Genomic DNA, 9,124 nt, shown 5'->3' on the forward strand with positions numbered 1-9,124 from the left:
GGTGTAACACCTCGACAACTTGTAAGTTTTCGCTGGAGCGGTCAAATCAAAACTGTGTCTAATCCCGCGCGATTTATGGAAGAACAAAGACTGAGTGGTTTAGATGATTTGATAAAGATACAAAATAATGTCAGTGACTAGCTTTCAGTAGCACAGTGGAAATTAGCGAAACAGAGTTAAACCTGTACGTCTGGTGCCAAATTGGACTGCAGAAATCAGAAACCCCTCAGTTTGTCTAGACAATCTCACTGGAAAGTCTGTCATTCTTCCTAAGTTAGGAGTCTTCCGTAAATGAACTAGAGGTTAGATATGAGCACGAACAAATCCTTGATTTGCAAGCCAGTTCCAGAGACAGTATTAGGAGTTAGCACTCATATGCTTTATAGAATTGGACAAAAAGGGAACTCGAAAACCACACAGGCAAGCCTCGTAGAGTTAACTTTAACTTCTGAAGAGGGAAACCCAGTACTGCAAACAGACTGGATCCGGAACGAATGTCCGCGGGGATCTCAGCATGTTTGGTCGTATTAAGCGAAGATCGACAGAGGTAGAAATAAGTCAGAGCTGCCGATACGGTGAAAACCCTTAAACTTAAGGGTTTCCAGACTGTAACATTTTGGGGTGAAACGATCTGCAAACTAATATGGGTGATACGAAAAAGTTGTTCACAAAATTAAGGGTATGTTATACAAACTTTCACAGACTACTAAATGAAATGGCGGAGCTAAATAACATGATGGGGACAGAAAGCCCTGATGTCATTGTTATCTCAGAAACGTGGTTAACGCCAGAATTGTATGACAGTGAAGTCTAGTTGACTGATTTCTTACTATGTAGAGCTGACAGATCAAACCATGAGAGTGGTTGGGTTATCCTGTACATGAAAATTACCTTAACCATACGAGTTGACTGCGATTTCAATATGTCACGTAGTGAGGGTGTGCTACCTACGGACTGGAAGGACGCAGTCGTCACTTCAATAAATAAAACAGGACCACTACAACTTTCATCAAACTACAGACCTGTCAGTCTCACCAGTGTCGTAGTTAAAATACTGGAAAGAACTGGAAAAAACTATAATGAAATTCATGGAAACTATTATAACGTATGGGTGTCTGTTTGATATATCGATTGCTTGCGCGTGCCCTCTTAATATATAAACGTCCAATGATACATAAAATCGTACGAGCAGTCTTGATTACTTCTCGGTCCTGCTATATGCCTAGCCCAGCCAGTTGAGTCCAGAACACAAATAACAGCCTCGGCAATATGAATCATTATTTACAAACACATTGGGTTTTTATACAAACCAAAGTAATCAATAACCTGATTATAACTCAAGAATCGTATGATAATAAATCAAAGATCAAAATAAAGCTAATGATAAGAGAAACACGAATATGAATAGTTTAGTTACGTAACAATTGTACAATAGGAAATAGGCATAATACATTGGTCGATAAATAGACCTTAGAGTTACCATTCATAATTCACCAGGGGATGTAACAGAAACCAACAACTTGTTGAACAACGAAAAGCATGGCCTCAGAGAAGATTTATCATGCATAACAAATCTCCTTATGGCAAGAGAGCAATGGATAGAGGCTCTGACTAATGGGAAATCAATGAATGTTGTTTACACAGACTTCAGAAAAGCATCTGACGGGGTGCAAACAAATAGGCTATTCTTGAAGATTGAAGGTCTAGGCGTTGCCGGACCTCTCTCAAAGTGGCTTAAGGATCCCATTTGTCACAGTTGTCTAATTCGGAAGCATTATTTTATCCGGGGTTTAATGTTATAGATGTAAGTAAGATGACCTTCTCGCCTCAAACTAATTCATCAATGACGATTCCGGAAGAAAATACTAGCTACGCGAAGGTCTCCGATTATTGTGTTTATAGACTTTGACTTATAATGATGCTCTTAAATTTTTTAACCACCAGTAGCTCTTCCAGGGTTGCTGCCGGTCCCAAGCTTGAATAAGAATGGAGGGTTTAGCATAGTCAGCAACTCCATGCCGTAGAAAACAACCTTGCTAAATAAACGCTTACCAGAAAAAACAGTAAAAACCATTTATATATTGAAATTGTACGATATTTGAAGCAGATATTTTAAATGAATGTAGATATCTATTCATTTCTGATTATGATAACTGACAGAGAATATGACTACCGAACACACCAAGCTAACTTCACCGGTTAACTTGTACCTGGAAGGTTGGTTGAGTGGAATGCCTTATATGTGAATCTTTACAACATTACTTTTTTTGGTTGCATGTCTATCTCAGAGGCAGAGCGCACGACACATGTCTATCTACTTAACTGTTAATAATATTCCACTACTATATTGGCATACAAATATTGATACACGCTGACTAGTTGACACACAAAACATTTAGAATTCATTCCAACAGAATGAAGATTAGACCAGCCTAATGCAGCCTTGGATATATTTTACTTTACAAATCTAGCTTCCAAGCCAAAGTAGTTTAGAGTTAGAATAACTGTGGAGGTTGGTTATGACACTCATGCGCTTGCCCAGTAAAAATTCATAACAAAGTGGTTGAGTGACGAAGGATTATCAATTCGGACACAGACTGTTACCTAAACAAATGTTATAACCCAGTTATTCAACCAATTGTTGTTCAGCAAAATCAAACGATCGAATATAATAATAATATATTCTGAAATAACAATATGCCACACTATGCTTGTCAGTTTGCAAATAAGGTCAAAATATTACAAACGACACAGTATTTGCTGCATTAAATTTTCCAGTTAAGTTGACAGGTAATAAGGCACTCTAGTTTTGAAAATCGGAGGGTAAATTTGAGTACGTAAGAATATGAATAATGTTATGAATAATAATGACATACAGCAGGTACGCGCCATCGTCACAGAAGTAAGCAATTACCTGCAGCGTTGGTTTACAGATAAAATATCACCTAGGTAGGGTTGTTAAATAAATGAAGTCAGTGAGAATTTATGATAAGGTACTCACACAGATGTACCAGCAAGTAATTAAATGGGTTTGTGTGTTAGTATTAAACTATGAAATCACAATTGATATAATCTGCTTAGAAATGGCAAATTGTACAGACTGTAACCTTGGTGAACGCACATGTGCTTCAAAATACACCGTTGCGTATCTCATTCGTGACTCTGAAAAAAGAGAGGAAAAATGCAGTGCAACTAACGACGAAATGGAATTGACAAAACCTTATTTTCCAGTTTTGCGGTGGGAGGGGTTAAGGTGTGTCTATTAGCAGTCGGATCTCGAACTTATCGATTGAAGCACTTTGGACAAAACATGACTTACGTCGAGGAGCATAGGCCACCCACCAGCATTCTCCATCCAACCCTGTCCTCAACAATCCTTTCCAGTTCTTTCCAGTTGATAATCATCTTCTTCATATCTGCTCCTATTCCCCGTCGTAATGTGTTCATTGGCCTTCCTCTTTTCCACTTCCCTTCAGGATTCCAAATTAGGACTTGACTCGTGATGCAGTCTAATGATTTCCTCAATGTATGTCCTATCCACTTCCATCATCTTTTCCTAATTTCCTCTTCAGCTGGAAGCTGGTTTGCCCTATCCCATGAAACGCTGTTGCTGATCGTATCCGGTCAGTGAATTTTGATTATTTTGCATAGAAAACTGTTTATAAATACTTGTACCTTCTTGACGATGATTGTAGTAGTTCTCCAGGTTTCCGGTCAATACAATAGGACTGTTTCGACGTTTGTATTGAGGATTCTCACTTTGAAGTTAGTTGAGTTGTTTTGAGTTCCATATGCTCTTCAAATGTAGGAATCCAGTCCTTGCTTTACCAATCCTCGCCTTTACATATGCATCCGATCCTCCTTGTTCATCAATGATACTGACCAGGTACATGAATGTTCACATATCTTCCAGAGTTTTTCCATCAAGTGTGACCGGGTTAGCATTCTCCATGTTGTATTTGATAATCTTGCTTTTTCCTTCGTATGTATTGAGGCCTATTGATGCGTAGGCTACTGCTACATTATTTATCTTCGTCTGTATTTGTTCTTGCGTATGGGATAGGAGAGCTAGGTCATCTGCAAAGTCCAAATCATCTAATTGATTCTGAGACTTTCATTGTATACCGCGCTATCTCTCTGATGTCAAGATCTTCATGATCCAGTCAATCACCAAAAGAAAGAGGAAGGGGGAGAGTAGACAGTCTTGTCTGACTCCAGTTCTAACAGGAAAGGCATCAGTCAGCTGTCCTCCACGCACCACTTCGCACTGAAGTCCGTCTTATGAGTTCTGGATAATGTTGACAATCTTCTGAGGAACTCTATAATGTCGAAGAAGTTTCTATAATGTTCTCCTGTCCACACTGTCAAACGCCTCCTCATAATCGATGAAAATGACGTATAGTGATGAGTTTCACTCAAGTGATTGTTCAACGATGATCCGTGGTATGCTATTTGGTCTGTGCACGACCGGTCCTCAAGGAACCCAGCCTGTTGAACTCGAAGTTTGGCGTCTACTGCGTCTTTCATCCGGTTCAACAACAATCTGTTGAAAACTTTTCTTGGTACTGAGAAAAAAGTGGTGTCTATGTAATTCTCACATTTACTCCGATCTCCTTTCTTTGGTATCTTGATGAGATATCCTTCTTTCCAGTCTGTCGGTGGCACGTGTTCTTCCTTCCAAATCTTCTTGAATAGGAGGCTAGCATGTCTGCAGTTTCTTCAGTACCTGACGTCCATGTTTCAGCCGGTAAATTGTCAGGTCCAGCTGCTTTCCCATTCTTGATTTTTCCGGTGACCATCTTGGTGGAGTGACATTCATAGGAAGGTCAGTGTGTGCTGCTTCGATCTTCAGTGGATTCAATAAGGCTGGTCTATCCAGCAGTTCCTCGAAGTATTCTACTCACCTGTTCCTTTGTTCTTGAATCTCCATGATTATCTTTCCTTCTTTGTCCTTGATGGGTCTCTCTGGTTTACTATATCTCCCTGCTAGTTTCTTCGTTGTATCATATAGTTGTTTCATATTCCCTTCTCTTGCAGCTTCTTCCGCAGTTGTCGCTAGTCCTCCGATGTACTTCTGCCTGTCGGTTTTGATGCTCTTCTACAGATCTATTCCTTGTGATTGTAAGACTTGTTTTGGAGGTTTTGTGTGTGGAAATCTCTCCATGCATACATTTGCGACCTGTTCTTAATGGTTTCTTTATTTGTACATTATTGTTACCTTTTTGATGCTATTTGACATTGTGATGCTTCATTTCATAATATCTTCATATCAGGTGTTGTCCATTAGACCTTGCCATTTAGGTCCCTCATCAGGATGATCGGTTCCTTTCCTAGGCACTTCGGTATGGTTGATTGCAGCCTCTCATGAAACTGATCTTTATAATCGCCGTTACTATCATTGGTGGGTGCATAACATAGGATAACATTTGTTCTGAGCCCCTAGTTCTTTGTTTTGAGAGATGCTTTGATGATCCTGGTTCCATGACCAACCCATTCCATAAGTGCGACACGTGCGTTTTTGGAGAGCATTGGAGCAACTGAGTAAGTGGAGCGTTTTCCTCTTCGTTACCAGAGTACAGCAGCATCTCTCCCGTATCTAGTTTTTGCTGTCTAGCTGGGGTCCAATGGGTTGCGCTGATTCCAAGTACTGCCGAGTTGTATCTCCTCATTTTCATTGCTATTTGACTGGTCCTACCAGGCTACCACATTGTTCAAACATCCCATGTACCCATTTTAAATGTTGCTCTTGGAGGACATAGTTTAAATGGTTTACTGTGTTCGTTCTGGTTGGCGTCTTCTTAGCAATGTTGTACTCCACAAGATGTGGTTGCCGGCCTCATGCACAACCCTCCCTATTTACCCGGGCTTGAGACCGGCAGTAACTCTAGAAGGGATACAGGGGGAGTGCCGGATAAAACATGGGAACTAAAAACAACATGTGGAGAACTGTCACAATGAAACACGCCTCAGTTAATGGGAGAAAGACTGAAGAACTAAGTAGGATAAACGTTCGTCATTTCGAAAAATTAGTAGTGACACAAGTTAATTTAAGTAACCTACTTTATTTCTTGTAATCTACCCAAAAGCGTCACTTATCGTTAACGTCTTTTGGGAAGTGTGGGGCACTATATAGGATATTCGATTGCGGATTTGATGAGTTTTTGTGGTCAGCCAATGACCACTAGCAAAATATCTATACGCGACCTTGTTGACCCTAACAATTTTGGTGTACACTTCAATACGTTCATCACTGTCATTTCTAAGAGCAGTCACATAAAACGTAACTTCACCCAAAATATTCAGGATTTATTGCCATACAGATACCTAGTCGGCACTCCAGAAAATCCTGATTTCGAAATTATGAAAAACGCTGGAAGAGTAATTGACCATTTAACTCTAAAAGTGCTGAGAAAACGCCAGCGTATGTAGGATGTCATTATGTATAACATACCTGAAAACGCGAACCTAAAGTCTGTTGAAAATATTCCCATGCAAAATTGTGGATTATCTCAATCTTTATGTATGGTACGAAAACTGTATGAAGTCCAAGCTAAAACATGCTGCCTAATTCTCATTCAGTTCATCAGCACCACATAATCTAATCATTCCATTATTAACTAGTCATTACTTTGGCGTATTCAAACATTTAGAAAGATTTGGATCATCCATGACTGAACATCTGCTCAACGTCAAATCGTCAGAAATATGCAGACCAACCAACCCAGACTACGAACTGGCAACAATCCCGATGACGGCCACATCACAAACCTTGGAGTCACATCCCTTAACTCTCCCAAAGCCGAAAACATATCGAGTGTAGCTACTAGTTCCAAGATCAAACTGTGCATAAAACAGCTGCAACAATTCGTCATCAGCCTAAACTCAGCCTTTTACAAATCTCGAGTCAATCATACCCATATAATAGCCCACTAACTGGCGCCAGCGCTATCGATAAAAGCTAGCGATTCAGCCTAACAAAAGTCCTCATGGAAACTCCTCCACAATTTATAGCCCCTCATTAACCATTGTATAAAATCATACTAAACCCACCCAAAGAACTCAAAACATTTTGCCACCCTTAGCACACAAATCGCATCTGTTGGCATCAACCGAATATACTGAAACACACAATGAGGACTGACGGTACCCAGTCATCTTAACGTGGAGCTAGACCCGTCAAACCCTATACCTACTCACGAAACTAGTAAGCTCCCTAGAGGGAATCATGAAAGTCTTGAGAATCAGTGTGGTGTGTGCTACTTACGTCTGTCGACATATGTAGTACGCAACACCATTTAGAAACGAAGTGACTGACAGCAGAAGGTTAAGAAGACCAAATCGAAGAGAACTGGAATATAAACAGAGAGTAGTTGTAATAGCAATGAAGGAACGATGAAGTTTGGGACAGTTCATGAGATTTGCGAATGAAGAGGCTAATGTGCGATTTTTGACATTTCACGGAAGAACTCAGTAATTTTGCACTGAATAACAAATTGTTCTCCCTCACTTGACATCTTCGCGTTCACTACATCGGGACACAACCATATACAACACAAAAACCTCTCTTAAGGATAAACTTAGGGAATTCCTCACTTTTAAACCAATCATACAACACCCTTACTTACACATAGCAGGGTGAGAATACCCGAGAGCACATGTAAGAGCTGGAATTCTGAACTACTTTGGAACCCTCCGGACGATTCTAAACACTACACGAGTCAAACCGCCTTATGTCCATCTTTATTTAAGGTAGACAATAATTCACTGGACTAATCGATACTGCTCAGGTATAATCGATCACAAGGGATACGCCGTTATCTTGAAGAGTTATCGCGTGAACCTCAAGTTGCTGCACTACTACCAGTGGTCTTGGATCTACAGAGCGTGCAAAAGCATCAGCCGGTCGGGATAGTATGAAACAACAATAACACGCAGGTAATGTGGGTTCCTTATTATATATTCCTCATCAATCTACTAATTTCATGCGCACTTTACTGAGTTACTGTTGATTTCATCTCGGACACATTGCCTCGTCGATAACTATAACATTACTACACTTTTGGACCTACTTTGATAAACTTTTGTCTGTCGTTATAACTTCCGAAATACTAAGACAATTTTTGGAGACTTATGCCTTATGCTATGGTACTTTAAAGCATTGATGCCTTTTTCGCAGTCCATAATTTGTAACCGTCTGATAAACTTTAAACATGCTGATTGTAGAAGCAGTGCTTTCCAATAGGATAGAAAACAAATATTGAGTGGGATATATTTTATCTGAAATCACCTTAGAAGAGCATAAAATTACAAAAAGGAGGGGAATGGGTTTGCTTAACAGTGAGCATTGATGTTGAGGCCGACAAATCCAATCCATTCATGTATTTTTTTTGGGGGGAGGAATTGCATTTTCAGGCTCCCTATAATTAAAAATAAGTCAATCAGTTACTGAAATCAATGAAGATGCTACAGGTGCTCGACTTTTGACAACGCCTTTACACGTAAAACATTTATAATCGAAGTATATCATCCCAAGTGAACTCAGAAGCCAGAAATGAATTGGTTCTAAGATATATTTTAAAGGCTATAGGTATGTCGAGGAGTGTTTCGTCTAAGCTGGCCAACAGCTACAAGGGATGCGTAGCACGGCGAGCTCACTTGTGATCTGGTACGGATATGGGACTGAGAGCCTTCAGCTATGGTGCGTCTGGTGAAGTTGATGAGGTCAGCACCAATATTGAAGATTTTCAGAGCAATTTATTTTGGAGATTTATTTATTTCCACGAATGCATTTTATGACATTGTAAGCAGGATCTATGTTTGTGTAACTATTTTCATCAGTTTCTGTCAAGTTTTCACAAGAAAATTTAATCAAATCGAATATAATCGATTATATCAACATGTAATGAGACATTTAAATTGCGCAACCAAAGACATTGAGCTGATCGTGATTTCAAATCAGAGTATCAGTCCTGATTAAATAAAGGTAGACCCGAAGAAATCTTCTGCTTTTATGCACCTCACTGTCTATATAAAATTCATTGAAATATTTTTTAATTTCGATTATCGTTACATTGTGACTACAAGTGTTTTTTGAAGCGCGTAATGTTCAAGCTCGCAATTTGAG

This window comes from Schistosoma mansoni, chromosome 4 (assembly GCF_000237925.1).
Source record: "Schistosoma mansoni strain Puerto Rico chromosome 4, complete genome".
NCBI lineage: Eukaryota > Metazoa > Platyhelminthes > Trematoda > Strigeidida > Schistosomatidae > Schistosoma > Schistosoma mansoni.